Here is an 18,485-nt window from a genome sequence, read left to right as displayed (position 1 = left end):
CAACATAACCCATTCCAGGAGGGACAAAATGCTCTCTACCTGGATTCCCTACTTAAAATATGATTGCAATCACCTGTGTTGAAACACCTTTCTTATCAATTAAATAGTTCAATACAGGTAAAACCAATCATATATAAAGAGGGAAGTCCAGGTAGAGAGCATTTTGGCCATCCTGGAATGGGTCCTGTTGGGAGGTATGCACAATCTACTATACCCCCTTCCACCGGGGACCCCCTGTCTTAAATGACCCGGGCACCCCCTAAGGCTTAATGTTTTGACATGCATCCTGTGCACAGGTATAAAGAGGACATTGGGGACTGCTCAGGTATCCGACCCTACATTATGTCTATACAAGTATTAGTAGGCAGTATTCATGTGACCATTACGAGTCTTATTGTATTAACCTAAAGTAGATATGCTGTTTAATATTTCAGCATTGGTAATATATGGCCTAATTCAGACTTGATCGCTGCTAGAATTCGCATCGCAAGCGGCGGGTTTTAGCCAAATGCGCATGCGCAAAGCCACGAGTGCGCATGTGCCGGCCTTGCCGTGCAACAAAATGTGCAGCTATACACATGGGATTTGTGAACGCTGTCAGGCAACGTCAAAGAGGCGTGGTGAAGGATGTGCGGGGTCATGGCTTTGCAGGCAAGCGAAAAGGGGCGTGAAAGTGGGTGTCTTGCGGGGGAGTGTGGTAAGGGCTGCAGGTGTGGTTTTAGCACTGCTGCAAAGCAAGTTGCTGTCAGTGCACACTGGGCATTCGCAGCTGACGAGTAAGTGTAGGGCTGTGCACGGCTTGCGAACGCTCAGCGCAGGTGTCCTGACAGGCTTCTCCCAGCGATTAATTGCAATTCAAACACACCTGTTTGCAATGCAAATGCCTCTACAGCTCATTGCATCTCTAGCTCTCTCTGGAATGGTATGTAGTGTTTCATTCCCTGGATATGTGCAACACACAATCTACTCACGTTTGTTTATAAGTATTACAAGTGTATTGTGCGAGTACACACATCAAATTTTTTATTTTTAAAGGCCCACGTTCTGTGTTCACATTGCTTTAAGCTGTCTATCAAGCTGCATTTTGATTTCCAAATACACATTGTATTCATATATCCCACATACATGCACTGGCGTTTCTATAATGGGGGCAGTGTGGGGGGCAGAGGGGGCCCACACCGCACACACTGCACCCATTTTTTTAATACTCACCCTGCGGAGTCCCGCAACGATGTCACCGGCGCTGTTAAAACCCTGTGAAAATGTTGCAGTGGCCATTTTCACGGAGATCTGCACATGCACAGTAGAGTCTGAGCCTTTTAGTGCTTTGACTCTACAGCGCTCCTGCAGAGAGGAGGGGGCCCGTACGTAGGAGGCAGCACACGGGCCTCCTCCTCTCTTAAAGCGCCCCTGCATACATGCCATGTTTTCCTGAGGAATACATTTGTTGTGTGGTTCTTATAACAACATTTCCACCATAATGCACATTTACCTATAATGTTCAGCAATAATGCTTCAGGTACAACATTCATAGGGGTAAATGTACTTAGCTGTTAGTTCTAGTTAAGATGGGATGTTGTCCATAGCAACCACTCAGATTCTACTTCTCATTTATCTAGCACCTTCTAGTTAGAGATGTGCAGCGGGCATTTTTCGTGTTTTGTGTTTTGGTTTTGGATTCGGTTCCGCGGTCGTGTTTTGGATTCAGACACAAAACCACCCTTTCGGATTTTTGTCAGATTCGGTTGCATTTTGGATTGGGGTGTTTAAAAAAAAAGAAACTCAAAAAGCTTAAATCATAGAATTTGGGGATAATTTTGATCCTATAGTATTATTAACCTCAATAACAATAATTTCCACTCATTTCCAGTCTATTCTGAACACCTCACACCTCCCAATGGTGGTCATTCCGAGTTGATCGCTAGCTGCCGTTGTTCGCAGCATAGCGATCAGTCAAAAAAATGGCACTTCTGTGCATGGTACGCAGTGCGCACGCACAAAGTACTTTCACACAAGTCGATGCAGTTTCACACAAGGTTGAGCGACGCTTTTCAGTCGCTATGTTGATCGGTGAGTGATTGACAGGAAAGGGGCATTTCTGGGAGGTAACTGAGCGTTTTCCGGGAGTGTGCGTCAAACCAGGAACTAAACTGACTGAAGTGATTGCAAGGAAGGACTAGGTCTGGAGCTACTCAGAACCGGCATGAAAATATTTTTGAGCAGTTCTGCTAATCTTTCGTTCGCACTTCTGCTAAGCTAAGATACACTCCCAGAGGGCGGCGGCTTAGCGTGTGCACTGCTGCTAAAAACAGCTAGCGAGCGATCAACTCGGAATGAAGGCCAATATTATTTTTAGACCTAAAATTTGCACCGAGGTCGCTGGATGACTAACCTAAGCGACCCAAGTGAGCGGCACAAACACCTAGCCCATCTAGGAGTGGCACTGCAGTGTCAGACAGGGTGGCACTTAAAAAAAATAGTCCCCAAACAGCACATGATGCAAAGATAAATTAAAAAAGAGGTGCAAGATGGAATTGCCCTTATGTTGTATAAACAGGACATGCACACTTTAACAAACCAATCATTTCAGCGACAGGTTCTGCCACATGACTGTGGCTGAAATGACTGGTTGGTTTGGGCCCCCACCAAAAAAGAAGCAATCAATCTCTCCTTGCACAAACTGGCTCTACAGAGGCAAGATGTCCACCTTATCCTCAACGTCCGATTCCTCACCCCTTTCACTGTGTACATCCTCCTCCTCACAGAGTATTAATTCGTCTCCACTGGAATCCACCATCACATGTCCCTGTGTACTTTCTGGAGGCAATTGCTGGTAAATGTCTCCACGGAGGAATTTATAATTCATTTTGATGAACATCATCTTCTCCACATTTTCTGGAAGCAACCTCCTACGCCGATCGCTGACAAGGTGAGCGGCTGCACTAAACACTCTTTCGGAGTACACACTGGAGTGGGGGGCAACTTAGGTAAAATAAAGCCAGTTTGTGCAAGGGCCTCCAAATTGCCTCTTTTTCCTGCCAGTATACGTACGGACTTTCTGACATGCCTACAGTGATGCTGTCACTCATAATCCTCCACCATTCTTTCAATGGTGACAGAATCATATGCAGTGACAGTAGACTACATGTCAGTAATCGTTGGCAGGTCCTTCAGCCCGGACCAGATGTCAGCACTTGCTCCTGACTGCCCTGCATCACCGCCAGCGGGTGGTTTGGAAATGTTATCCTTTTCCTGGCAGCTCCAGTGGCGTTAGAAAATGAAGGAGGAGCTGTTGGCGTGTCACGTTCCGCTTGACTTGACAATTGTCTCACCAGCAGGTCTTTGAACATCTGCAGACTTGTGTCTGCCGGAAAGAGAGATACAACGTAGGCTTTAAACCTAGGATCGAGCACAGTGGCCAAAATGTAGTGCTCTGATTTCAACAGATTGACCACCCGTGAATCCTGGTTAAGCGAATGAAGGGCTCCATCCACAAGTCCCACATGCCTAGCGAAATCGCTCCATTTTAGCTCCTCCTTCAATCTCTCCAGCTGCTTCTGCAAAAGCCTGATGAGGGGAATGACCTGACTTAGGCTGGCAGTGTCTGAACTGACTTCACGTGTGGCAAGTTCAAAGGATTGGAGAACCTTGCACAACATGGAAATCATTCTCCACTGCACTTGAGTCAGGTGCATTCCCCCTCCTTTGCCTATATTGTAGGCAGATGTATAGGCTTTAATGGCCTTGAGTGTTGGGAAGGTCAGGCATCGCACCCACTGACACAATTGGACTCTCCTTGGGGATTTGTGATTTAGAACGCACAGTTCTTTGCTTTGCTTTTGCCAGCTTGACTCTTTTCATTTTTCTAGCGGGAAGATGAGTGCTTCCATCGTCATGTGAAGCTGACCCACTAGTCATGAGGAACATAGGAGAGGGCCTGAGCCGTTCCTTGCTACTCCGTGTCGTAAATGGCATATTGGCAAGTTTACTCTTCTCCTCAGATGATTTTAATTTAGATTTTTTGGTCATTTTACTGAACTTTTGCTTTTTGGATTTTACATGCTCTCTACTAAGACATTGGGCATCGGTCTTGGCAGACGATGTTGATGGCATTTCATCGTCTCTGCCATGACTAGTGGCAGCAGCTTCAGCACGAGGTGGAAGGGGATCTTGATCTTTCCCAATTTTACCCTCCAAATTTTTGTTCTCCATTTTTTTAATGTGTGGAATTATATGCCAGTAATATATCTGGAATTAGACGGCAGTAATGTCTGGAATTAGATACCACTAGATAGATACCAGATACCACTGTGACTGGAATGATGATGACCTATGCACAGTGACAGGACACTACCACAGCACCCTACAGCAGCAAGATGCAGCACAAGAAACTACTAGTATTAGTAATGTAGTATTACTGAGCACTGATGATACTGAGCACTGATACTGAGCACTGATGATACTGAGCACTGATGATACTATGGAGAACTGACACTGAGCAGAACGATTAGCACAAGACACTGTACTAGTATTAGTGAGCAGCACAAAAGCACTCTGGAATTGTCACCCCCCAGATACCACTGTGACTGGAATGATGATGAACGATACACAGTCACAGCAGGACACTACTACCACAGCACCCTACAGCAGCAAGATGCAGCACAAGACACTGTACTGGTAATAAGCACTGATACTGAGCACTGATATTGAGATTTGACACTGAGAGAACGTAGCCATGTCCTCTCTGTGCCCTCTACAATGCACTAGTGAAAATGGTGGCGACGCGCAGCTCTTTATATGGAATCCGAATCTCGCGAGAATCCGACAGCGGGATGATGACGTTTTGCCTCGTTTGGGTTTACAGAGCCAGGCGTGAACAATTGAGCCTGGCTTGGACCTGTGTAAAACACGTGGAGTTCGGAGGGGGGGGGCATTTCGGTTCTCAGAGAACCGAACCCGCTCATCTCTACTTCTAGTAGTTAATGCCTGAATTCTGTTTAGTTGATATGGGCAGCATCCCATCTTAAATACAAGTCCCATCTTTGTCAATTTACCCCCTAGTATGTTTGTTTTTAAATCCAAAAAACTACTCATATTTTCTTTTTAATTATTAAAAACAAAAAATCCTTCATCATGCATCACAATAATAAAAACACCATTTCAGTACAAAGTGTAAGGGGTTTCAATATTTTTACTCATAACACCACCAAAAAATAATCATAACACAAAGACAAAGGGAAAAACAAACAAACAAAAAACAACAACAAATGGCATAGCAACTAGCACTTGGCTGTGCCGAAAAGAGGATTACAGTACCCAGTAGTCAGGTTCACCCATCTCTGCAGCAAAATCAACAAGAGGCTGGTGTCAGTACCCTGGCTGAGGAAGATGTTGGCCAAATTGAGGAAGATTCTGGGGCCAATACCAAAACACAACAATCAACATCCCAATCTGAACAGGAAGGTGGGTCAAGTACTCAGGCTAATGCATCACAGCCAGGGTAAGGAAAGAGTAGACTGCAAAACACATTTCCCTGTAGTGATTTGGGCATTCTTCACCCACAAGCCATTGTATTTTTTTGTGTTAAATAAACACAACATGGGTGCAGGAAGCAAGGAAAGCATCTGGAGAGAAATAATTGTTTTCCCCTTTTTCTGCCTGGCTGAAGGGGTTGTTGTTCTGTGTGGGTCTGCACCTGGTTCTTCGAGGGGACTGCCCAGTGAGTTCTTGTTTCTTGGCAGGGCTAGGGGATGGGGCAGGTGTTGATGCCTCCCTGAGACTCTGGCCAAGGAGGGCTGCTATGGTCTGCATGCCTTTGCTAATACTCGTGGAGATGCCACACATACCTTGTTGCACAGTTGTGGTCAGCTCACGGACCGTGGATCTCAGCTCACACACCTCCAGGATCATCTGGTCATGAAAGCTGGTTGTGTGTTGTGATTGTGACATCATGTGGACCAGGAGCTCCTGGAGACTGGGTTGGGGGAGTGTGTCGGTGGGTTGCCGGGATGGAGGGCTATCCGGCCCCACAGAAGAGCTGTCGGTGCTCCCCCTCTCCTCAGCCTCAGTGAGCTGCCCCTCCTGTGCTGTGTTTGAAAAAGGAGACTAAAGTTAAGTTAGTACAAATCAGAATCCTTCATTTTTTAAGATTAGTTTAAAAAAACAAAAAAAAACAAATACCTCCCAAGGCATGTGGACATGCAAGGGCAGGTATGTCGGTATCCATTTCGGACACACCTGCCACCTCCTCATGTGACACACAGACGAAGGCTTGCTCCTCCAAGTCCGTATATTCCACAGTCTCAGGGAGTGCCCCTCCCCCTGTTGCCCTCGTAGCTCTCCACTGCACAGCCCTTTTGATCTTTAGGCGGGACTTGAAGTCAGCCCAACTACAGATGGTTTTGTGTTTGGGGGGAAAAAGAAAAAAAAATCATGCCATTTGCCGCGTTTTAAAAAACAAACAAAAAATAAAACCAGATTTGAGAGAGTGTTGCAATTGTATACATAAAGTAATCTCAAAAAACATATCCAAAATTACTCTGGACAACTTTTACTTGTATCACAAACATAGTAGCCAAAAAGGTCGTATGTAATTTGTACTTATAGTATGCTTTCTGAACATACCAAACAATCATCAAGCCACACATTTATCCTGCAACTTGTAGAACGTTACATATGTTTTTTTCTGGGTAGCTATAGGCAACACTACATCTAAAAAAAAACTACCCTCTTAGACAATGATGACAATAGTGTTTTAGAGTGGGCCTCAGTATGTACTTACCGTCTCCTCACTTCTTGGGGTGTGCGAACAATTGGCCCCACCACATTCACTGCGTCTGTGATTTCCCTCCAGATATAGTCCTTTGTCCCTGCGCCAATGTTCTTATTGCCATAATGAATATTTTCAATGGCTTGTGGGACAAGAATGGCCAACTCCCTCTTGGTAAATGGTGGTTACCGTTTTCTCTTGTCTGGCTTATGCTGTGATGCATTAGCCTGTGAACTTGTTTGTTCTTCATCTTCACTTTGTTGTCCTGATTAATGCGTTTGGGTAGTGGGCCCAGAATCTTCCTCAGTTTGACCCACATCTTCCTCAGCAAGGGAACTCCGACCAGCCTCATGTTGTGTTTGTTGCAGAGATGGATGCCCTTTCCCACGAGGCATTTGCCTTATGTCCCTATTGAAAAAAATGGGGGGGGAAGGTGCCAATTCTCTCTCTGGCACAAGGTACCAAAATGTCTAGTTATGGCTCTGCTGGTTACGCTTAGGAGGGGGAACCCCACACGCAATTTTTGTTTTTTTTAACACTTTTACACAGAGAAGCATGCACGGATCTCACTGATCCGTACATGACTATCTAAACACGCCAGCCAGAAGCTGGTCTATTTGAAAGCTCAATTTCTGTATGAATTCTATGCTTTCCCGACCGTGTTTGGCTATTGTCGGCAGTGATTGAAAATACAAATTCTTAGTTAATTCCCGTGTTGTATAAAATAACAGCCATGTTTGACCGATGGTCTATTGATTTGTATTTTTGTGGATGGCTGTGTATTTCAATATGAATAGCCCCAACACTGCCAATATTTGAGTTTAGTAAATTCCCGAGATGACACTTGGAAAAAAAACCCAAACTAGAATGGATTCGGGAGCTTAGTAAATTTCCACCAAAGAAATCACATGTACATAAGTATTCACAGCCTTTGCCATGAAGCTCAAAATTGAGCTTACTGTAGGTGCATCCTGTTTCCACTGCTCATCCTTGAGATGTTCCTACAGATTAATTCGTGTCCACCTGTGGTAAATTCAGTTGATTGGACATGATTTGGAAAGGCACACACCTGTCTATATAAGGTCCCACACTTGACAGTGCATGTTTAAGCTCAAACCAAGCATGAAGTCAAAGAAATTGTCTGGAGACTTCCGAGACAGGCTTGTCTCGAGGCACAAATCTGGGGAAGGGTACAGAAAAATATCTGCTGCTTTGAAGGTCCCAATGAGCATAGTGGCCTCCATTATTATTATTATTATTATTATTATTATTATTACATCATTTTATTTATAGGGTGCTACAAGTGTTTCGCAGCGCCGTACAAAGGACAGAACAGGGAGACAAAACTTAGCATTACAGTAAATAAATAACAAAAATAAAGTACAGGTAAAAAAGAGCACCACAATTCTCAAAACATAATACAGATAAGATGTAAGTAGCGAGGGAGTAATCATCGTACTACTAGGGGCTGGCAGCCATAGATAGAGAAGAGCCTTTACCATTAGGAGAAAAAGCGGGTAAAGATGGTTGCTGAGTAGGAGAGAGCTGCAAGTGAAATGTGTCAAGAAGAGGGCTTTGACAACAAGAGGAAAGAGGGCCCTGCTCTGAAGAGCTAACAATCTAGTGGAAAGGGGCGACAGACAGATGACATGAGGTGCAAGCAAGCGGGAGGTAGCCTGATGGCAGTATGTAAGCAAAGCAGAGATGTTCAAGGCATGAGGCAGGGGGATGGAGGAGCGGCCTCAGGACTAGGTTATACATCAGAAGGGTAAGCTTTGATGAATAGGTGGGTTTTCAGTGCCCATTTGAAGCTTTGCAAGGTTGGGGAGAGTCTAATGGAGTGGGGGAGCGCATTGCCCTGAAGGGGTGCAGCACGGGCAAAATCTTGAACTCGTGCATAGGAAGCAGTGACGAGGGCAGAGGAAAGGCAACTGTAATTGTCCGACCGTAGTGTGTGGGAGTATGAAGGGAGAGGAGGTTGGAGATGTAGGGAACAGTGGAATTATAGATGTCCTTGTATGTGAGGGTGAGGAGTTTGAAAGGGATTCTGTAGGGGAATGGGAGCCAGTGTAGATTTTGTCAAAGGGGAGTGGCAGATGTGGAGCTGTGGGAGAGGAAGATAAGACTAGCTGCGGAGTTGAGGACAGATTGGAGGGGAGCGATATGGGAGCAAGTGAGGCCAGTGAGAACATTGCAGTAGTCGAGTCATGAGATGACCGGTGAGTGGATAAGTTTAGTTGCACTCTGGGAGAGAAATGGCCTGATGTGAGCAATGTTGCATAGCTGGAACCAACAGGATTGCACCATAGCTTGGATGTGGGGTGCAAAGTAGAGGGAGGAGTCAAGAGTGGCGCCCAGGCAGTGGAGTTGGAGAACAGGGGAGATGATGGTGTTGTCAACATCCATAAATGGAAGAAGATCGGAACCACCAGGACTCTTCCTAGAGCTGGCAGGCCATCTAAACTGAGCGTTTGGGGGAGAAGGGCCATAGTTAGGGAGGTGACCAAGAACCCGATGGTCATTCTGTCAGAGCTACAGCATTCCTCTGTGGAGAGAGGAGAAACTTCCAGAAGGACAACCATCTCTGCAGCAATCCACCAATCAGGCCTGTATGGTAGAGTGGCCAGACAGAAGCCACTCCTTAGTAAAAAGCACATGGCAGCCCGCCTGGAGTTTGCCAAAATGCACCTGAAGGACTCTTAGACTATGAGACACAAAATTCTCTGGTCTGATGAGACAAAGATTGAACTCTTTGGCGTGAATGCCAGGCGTCATGTTTGGAGGAAACCAGGCACTGCTCATCCCCAGGTCAATACCATCCCTACAGTGAAACATGGTGGTGGCAGCATCATGCTGTGGGGATGTTTTTCAGTGTAAGAACTGGAAGACTAGTCAGGATAGAGGGAAAGATGAATGCAGCAATGTACAGAGACATCCTGGATGAAAGCCTGCTCCAGAGCGCTCTTGACCTCAGACTGGGGCGACGGTCCGCTTCCGCTTTACTGTGCCCTGACGTCACGGCGCACTGTGTAACAGGAAAGTTACCATGGGAACCGTCATCGCGTCTCTCAGGGTATCTCCATGGACAGTAGCTGTGTTGTAAATACAAGTAAATTCTAGAGATGAGCGGGTTCGGTTCCTCGGAATCCGAACCCGCCCGAACTTCATTTTTTTTTACACGGGGCCGAGCGACTCGGATCTTCCCGCCTTGCTCGGTTAACCCGAGCGCGCCCGAACGTCATCATCCCGCTGTCGGATTCTCGCGAGGCTCGGATTCTATCGCGAGACTCGGATTCTATATAAGGAGCCGCGCGTCGCCGCCATTTTCACACGTGCATTGAGATTCATAGGGAGAGGACGTGGCTGGCGTCCTCTCCGTTTATAGAGAAGAGAGTGAGACTAGAGTAGAGAGAGACACAGTAGTAATTTTGGGGAGCATTAGGAGGAGTACTACTACTTGCTGAAGTGATAGATAGATAGTGTGACTGTATAATGTATATCTGACTTGTGGGGGAGACACTGACAGTGGGGAGCAGTTAGAGTCTGAGAGCAGGACTCAGGAGTACATATAACGTACAGTGCACACTTTTGCTGCCAGAGTGCCACACTGCCATTGTGACCACACTGACCACCAGTATAATATATATTGTGATTGTCTGCTTAGGAGTACTACTTGCAAGTTGCTGATAGTGTGACCAGTGACCTGACCACCAGTTTAATAATCACCACCAGTTTAATATATATATATATATATATATATATATAATTGTATATAATATATATATAATATTGTATACCACCTACCCGTTTTTTTTCTTTCTTTCTTCTTCTTTATACATACTACTATAGTAGCTTACTGTAGCAGTCTGCGGTGCTGCTGAGCTGACAGTGTCCAGCAGGTCCGTCATCAGTCATTACATAATAAATATATATACCTGTCCGGCTGCAGTACTAGTGATATTATATATATATATATTGATTTCATCTCATTATCATCCAGTCTATATTAGCAGCAGACACAGTACGGTAGTCCACGGCTGTAGCTACCTCTGTGTCGGCAGTCGCTCGTCCATCCATAATTGTATACCACCTACCCGTGGTTTTTTTTTTTCTTTCTTCTTTATACATACTACTATAGTAGCTTACTGTAGCAGTCTGCGGTGCTGCTGAGCTGACAGTGTCCAGCAGGTCCGTCATCAGTCATTACATAATAAATATATCTACCTGTCCGGCTGCAGTACTAGTGTGATATTATATATATATATTGATTTCATCTCATTATCATCCAGTCTATATTAGCAGCAGACACAGTACGGTAGTCCACGGCTGTAGCTACCTCTGTGTCGGCAGTCGCTCGTCCATCCATAATTGTATACCACCTACCCGTGGTTTTTTTTTTCTTTCTTCTTTATACATACTACTATAGTAGCTTACTGTAGCAGTCTGCGGTGCTGCTGAGCTGACAGTGTCCAGCAGGTCCGTCATCAGTCATTACATAATAAATATATCTACCTGTCCGGCTGCAGTACTAGTGTGATATTATATATATATATATTGATTTCATCTCATTATCATCCAGTCTATATTAGCAGCAGACACAGTACGGTAGTCCACGGCTGTAGCTACCTCTGTGTCGGCAGTCGCTCGTCCATCCATAATTGTATACCACCTACCCGTGTTTTTTTTTTTCTTTCTTCTTTATACATACTACTATAGTAGCTTACTGTAGCAGTCTGCGGTGCTGCTGAGCTGACAGTGTCCAGCAGGTCCGTCATCAGTCATTACATAATAAATATATCTACCTGTCCGGCTGCAGTACTAGTGTGATATTATATATATATATATATTTATTTCATCTCATTATCATCCAGTCTATATTAGCAGCAGACACAGTACGGTAGTCCACGGCTGTAGCTACCTCTGTGTCGGCAGTCGCTCGTCCATCCATAATTGTATACCACCTACCCGTGGTTTTTTTTTTCTTTCTTCTTTATACATACTACTATAGTAGCTTACTGTAGCAGTCTGCGGTGCTGCTGAGCTGACAGTGTCCAGCAGGTCCGTCATCAGTCATTACATAATAAATATATCTACCTGTCCGGCTGCAGTACTAGTGTGATATTATATATATATATTGATTTCATCTCATTATCATCCAGTCTATATTAGCAGCAGACACAGTACGGTAGTCCACGGCTGTAGCTACCTCTGTGTCGGCAGTCGCTCGTCCATCCATAATTGTATACCACCTACCCATGGTTTTTTCTTTTTCTTTCTTTATACATACTACTATAGTAGCTTACTGTAGCAGTCTGCGGTGCTGCTGAGCTGACAGTGTCCAGCAGGTCCGTCATCAGTCATTACATAATAAATATATATACCTGTCCGGCTGCAGTACTAGTGATATTATATATATATATATTGATTTCATCTCATTATCATCCAGTCTATATTAGCAGCAGACACAGTACGGTAGTCCACGGCTGTAGCTACCTCTGTGTCGGCAGTCGCTCGTCCATCCATAAGTATACTAGTATCCATCCATCTCCATTGTTTACCTGAGGTGCCTTTTAGTTGTGCCTATTAAAATATGGAGAACAAAAATGTTGAGGTTCCAAAATTAGGGAAAGATCAAGATCCACTTCCACCTCGTGCTGAAGCTGCTGCCACTAGTCATGGCCGAGACGATGAAATGCCAGCAACGTCGTCTGCCAACGTCATTACAAGGATAATTCTTCACAGTCTCTCAGTTAACTCTTAAAACTCCATTGCAAATTCTTACAGTTAATTCTCCATGTCTGCATTAACCAGTTAAACACAATCTGCAGTTCAGCATCAAAGCCTGTTTATATTTGGACAATTCAACATTTATTCTTCAGCTTGTTTTTGCATATGTTTCCATGAACATTTCTTTTATTTATTTCTGAGTTTTCTCTTGCATATTATTTCTGTCATTCCTGCAATACTTCAGTATAATGATGATTAACAACTAGTCATTTAACTCCTTACTGAATTGTTACTTTAATAAATATATGAAACGGAACTTCCTTCGTCCTCCCTGTTTTCTTCATACCCCAGCACCTACCCCTGTGGTAGGTTCCAGGTTAACGGATTCACAAAAACACCCGGACCTGACAGTAAGCACTGGCCACATGGATCCGTCAAGTGACCAATTCGCAGGAGGCGGTGCTACGTCAAATATCCTTTCCCGTCTGGAAAACCAGGAGTCTATACAGACACAAATAGTGCAGTTTATGCAAACTATGGCAGACCGTTTAGAGACTCTTCATACAGCAATTAAAACGTCTCAAGTCCAGATTCCAACTCCGGTTGTCCCAGTTACCACTACAGCTTCTCCTGTGATGCTGCCTACGTCCCGCTTGCAGTTACCCTCTCCGAGTAAGTTTGACGGAACTCCAAAACTTTGCAGGGGATTCCTGAATCAATGCGAGATCCAGTTCGAACTGATGTCCGCCAGTTTCCCATCAGCTCGTTCTAAGGTCGCATATATTATTGCCCTCCTCTCCGGTCAGGCTCTGGAGTGGGCATCACCATTATGGGAGAGAGGTGATCCTATCCTCTCTAATTACAAAGAGTTTGTATCTTCTTTCCGGAGAATCTTTGACGAACCCGGCAGGACCACCTCAGCATCTTTGGAGATTCTCCGTCTACGTCAAGGTTTACGTCCTGTCAATCAATATATTGTTCAGTTTCGCACGTTGTCTTCAGAGTTAAACTGGAATGAGGAGGCCCTGATCGCCGCGTTTTGGAATGGACTTTCTGAGAGAATCAAGGACGATTTAACTATCCGGGATGTGCCAACTAAACTGGATGAATTGATTTCTCTCTGTAACAAACTTGACCTACGCTACAGGGAGCGATGTTTAGAGAAATCCAGGGCAGAGCGATCCAGTCCACGTTATCATCCTAGGCCTCGACAAGATTCTTCATCACAGTCTCCGGTAACGACAGACGAACCTATGCAGATTGGGCGCTCTCGCCTCACAGAAGAGGAATGACTTCGTCGTCGACAGGGTAACCTCTGCATGTACTGTGGGTCCTCTGAACACTTAGTTAAATTCTGCAAACTCCGACCGGGAAACTCTCGCTCCTAGCTTATTCAAGAGAGGTTAAGCTAGGAGTTACTCTAGAATCACGTTCTGGGAAAGAGCCGACCTTGTCTATTCAATTAGAAGTGCCAAGTTCTACAGTGAAAGTTTCAGCTTTCCTAGATTCTGGGGCAGCCGAGAACTTCATCTCCTCAGCCTTTGTCATGCGGTCTAAAGTTCAAACCATGCCTCTGGAAGCAGCAGTTGCCGTTACAGCAGTGGATGGAAGTCGAATTCCAGATGGTATAATTACTCATCGAACCGTATGTCTCAAGATGAAAGTTGGTGTGCTCCATTCCGAATACCTCTCCTTCTACGTGATTCCCAAAGCCTCTCAAGATGTGATACTTGGTTTACCTTGGCTGCAGAAACATAACCCTCAACTTAATTGGCAAACCATGGAAGTCCTTTCATGGGGTAAATCTTGTACCAAGAACTGTTTAGCCTCAATTGTACCTCTCCGGTCAATCAGCCTTCCCGACCTACCTCCGGTGTATCAATCCTTTGCGGATGTTTTCAGTAAACAAGCAGCAGACTCTCTACCTCCTCATCGCGAATGGGACTGCCCAATTGTCCTGGTTCCGGGTAAAACACCTCCTAGGGGACGAATTTATCCGCTATCCATCCCTGAGACGCAAGCTATGTCTGATTATATACAAGAAAATCTAACCAAAGGATTTATCAGACCATCTTCTTCACCTGCAGGAGCCGGATTCTTTTTCGTTAAGAAGAAGGACGGTGGGTTACGACCATGCATAGATTACCGTGGACTCAATGAGATCACTGTGAAAAAAAAGTATCCATTACCCTTAATTCCAGAATTATTTGACCGGGTAAAAGGAGCTACTGTGTTTACAAAACTGGATCTCCGAGGGGCCTACAATTTAATCCGCATCCGAGAAGGGGACGAGTGGAAGACTGCTTTTAATACCCGGGATGGGCATTACGAATACCTTGTAATGCCTTTCGGTCTTTGTAATGCACCTGCAGTTTTTCAAAGCTATGTGAATGAACTTTTTCGTGATCCTCTCTACAAGTGTCTAGTAGTGTACCTGGATGATATCCTAATATTCTCTAGGGATATAAAGTCTCACCGTCACCAAGTTAAAGAGGTACTGACACGTCTGAGGAAAAATCAACTTTATTGTAAGTTAGAGAAGTGCACTTTTGAAGTATCTTCCATACCGTTCCTTGGTTACATCATTTCTGGATCAGAGCTATGTATGGATCCCGGTAAGGTACAAGCTATCCGAGATTGGTCCACTCCTACAACTCTCAAGGGGATTCAGCGATTTCTCGGCTTTGCTAATTTCTATAGGAGATTCATTAAGAATTATTCTACGTTAGCTGCTCCCATCACAGCCCTAAATCGTAAGGGAGCAAATCCTACGAACTGGTCTTCAGAAGCAATCAAAGCCTTCTCTGATTTAAAGCAAGCCTTTGTGTCAGCCCCCATTCTTCGACAGCCTGATCTGAATCGTCCCTTTCTACTAGAGGTGGATGCATCTACAGAAGCAGTAGGAGCTGTGTTGTCACAAGTCTTTGAAGATAAAAAGGTCCATCCCTGCGGATATTTCTCCCGTAAGTTCCTCCCGGCAGAACGTAATTATGCAATCGGTGAGCAAGAGTTACTTGCCATCAAGTTGGCATTTGAGGAGTGGAGATACCTTCTAGAAGGAGCTCAACATCGCATTACAGTTTATACTGATCATAAGAATCTTCTGTATCTGCAGTCAGCTCAGTGTTTGAATCCACGACAAGCCCGATGGGCGCTTTTCTTCTCACGATTTGATTTCAAACTCACCTATCGTCCAGGGTCTCAGAACAAAAAGGCAGATGCCCTTTCCCGGTCCTTTGCTTCTTCTGAATTAAATGATGCTACCACGAATCAAGCCATTGTGAATCCTAGGTCCTTTTTAATGACTCGAACCTCTCCAGTTCCTCCGCCTGGCAAGACCTTTGTCGCCACAAGTCTTCGAAAACGGCTGCTTACCTGGGCTCACTCCTCTTCCTTCATGGGTCATCCTGGGGTTCTAAAGACTCTCAAGTTTATTCAACAGTCTTATTGGTGGCCACGTCTCAAAGCCGATGTCCAAGAGTTTATAGCAGCATGTCCTAAATGTGCCCAACATAAGAGTCCAAGAAGTTCTCCACCAGGTTTGTTACATCCACTATCCATACCCAAACAACCATGGACTCATATCTCAATGGATTTCGTGACCGATCTACCTCCATCAAAAGGGCGAAATACCATTTGGGTGATAGTGGATCGATTTTCGAAAATGGCACATTTCATTCCATTAACTGGGTTACCATCAGCCCCTTTACTAGCCAGATTGTTCATCTCTGAAATCTTCAAGTTGCATGGCCTTCCTCGAGAAATTGTTTCTGATCGGGGAACACAGTTTGTGGCCAAGTTTTGGAGGTCGCTTTGTTCATCTTTAAATGTCAAGTTGAACTTTTCTTCTGCATATCATCCTCAGACAGATGGACAAACTGAGAGAGTCAACCAAGACCTTGAAACATTTCTCCGGCTATATATATCGTCCTCACAGGATGACTGGGTTGACTACCTTCCATTGGCAGAATTTGCTCATAATAATCTCTTCCATTCATCTTCAGAATCTACGCCCTTTTATATTAACTTCGGCTTTCATCCTCGTGTGCCAGAGTTTCATCCATTGCCAGCCCTAGAGGTCCCAGCGGCAGATCAAGAGCTTCAACGTCTATCTAGCATCTGGAGTTGTGTACGTAAGTCCTTGGTCAAAACTTCCGCTCGTTATAAATCTTTTGCAGATAAAAAACGTAAAGCTGTACCGAATTACAAAGTGGGAGACCAAGTTTGGATTTCTACACGCAATCTCAAGTTCAAAGTTCCTTCTAAGAAATTTGCTCCCAGGTTTATTGGTCCATTTCCCATTGTAAAGGTACTCAACCCTGTGTCATACAAAGTCAAGCTGCCACCGTCTTTGAGAATTCCTAACGCCTTTCATACATCTTTACTGAAGCCTTTGATTCTCAATAAGTTCCGTACTACCCAGTCCAAATCTCCTAAAGTTCACTCTTTGCAGAATGAGGAATTTGAAGTTAAAGAGATTGTGGACTCACGTTCCCGATATGGACGTTTACAGTTTCTGGTCGACTGGAAGGGTTACGGCCCGGAGGAGAGATCCTGGGTTTTCTCTGAAGATGTTCATGCTCCAAGACTGGTACAGAAATACTTCTTCAAAAATCCTGACAAGGTTCAAAGGTGTTCGGAGACCACCCGTAGAAGAGGGGGTACTGTCACGAACCGGTCTCTCACCTTTGCGGGTTCTGGGGTTCATCCGTTGCCAGTGCGGTTGCTCGCGGTGCTGTGCGCCCGTGTGGGGACACGGCGTGATCAATGGCACAGGTAATGCAGAGTCTGGGAACTGTGAGTGCGGGGACCAAATGGCCTAAGGCACTGCGGTGTGTCTGCTGTATAGGAGGTGGCCATGTTGGAGACCAAATAGCTAATACTGAGCACTTGTGAAAACACCTGTGGGCAGGTGTAAGCCAATCCCGTGCTTGTGCTGTCTTTAAGTAGGCTGGGATTATGTCACTCTGGGCCAGTGCTTTGTTGTATCAAAGCTGTGCTCTAGCTCTGAACTCTCTCCGTGCATTCCTGTGTGATTCCCGTGGTCCAGATATCGCCTCCGTTCCCAGAGGTCCGTTTTGCAGCCTTCACTGCCAAAGATCTACCGGCTCTCCATTGTGCTATCAGTCAATTGCACACCTATTGGAAATACTTGGATTCCCAGTGTCCTGCATGAGGTTACCTTGTCTGTCTGCCTATCATACAAAGTCTGGAGGATTCCAATTCCCTCAGCTGTTCGTTTGTTCAACTCTGCATTTAACCCATTCATCACCTTGCCATCTACTACAGTTTCACAGTGATCTCCGGAACCCGCAAGTAACCCAATTCAGTACTTTTTCTATGTTGTCATTACAAGGATAATTCTTCACAGTCTCTCAGTTAACTCTTAAAACTCCATTGCAAATTCTTACAGTTAATTCTCCATGTCTGCATTAACCAGTTAAACACAATCTGCAGTTCAGCATCAAAGCCTGTTTATATTTGGACAATTCAACATTTATTCTTCAGCTTGTTTTTGCATATGTTTCCATGAACATTTCTTTTATTTATTTCTGAGTTTTCTCTTGCATATTATTTCTGTCATTCCTGCAATACTTCAGTATAATGATGATTAACAACTAGTCATTTAACTCCTTACTGAATTGTTACTTTAATAAATATATGAAACGGAACTTCCTTCGTCCTCCCTGTTTTCTTCATACCCCAGCACCTACCCCTGTGGTTGGTTCCAGGTTAACGGATTCACAAAAACACCCGGACCTGACACACAGTGACCACCAGTATACTATATATAGCAGTACGGTACGGAAGGCCACTGCTGTACCTACCTCTGTGTCGTCATTAAGTATACTATCCATCTACATTCTATACCTGTGGTGCATTTTAGTTTTGCAGTTTGCTGACACAGTGACCACCAGTATATATAGCAGTACGGTAAGGAAGGCCACTGCTGTACCTACCTCTGTGTCGTCATACATTCTATACCTGT

This window comes from Pseudophryne corroboree, assembly GCF_028390025.1.
Source record: "Pseudophryne corroboree isolate aPseCor3 chromosome 1 unlocalized genomic scaffold, aPseCor3.hap2 SUPER_1_unloc_2, whole genome shotgun sequence".
In the NCBI taxonomy this organism is placed as follows: Eukaryota; Metazoa; Chordata; class Amphibia; order Anura; family Myobatrachidae; genus Pseudophryne; species Pseudophryne corroboree.
This window is presented reverse-complemented; position numbering follows the sequence as displayed.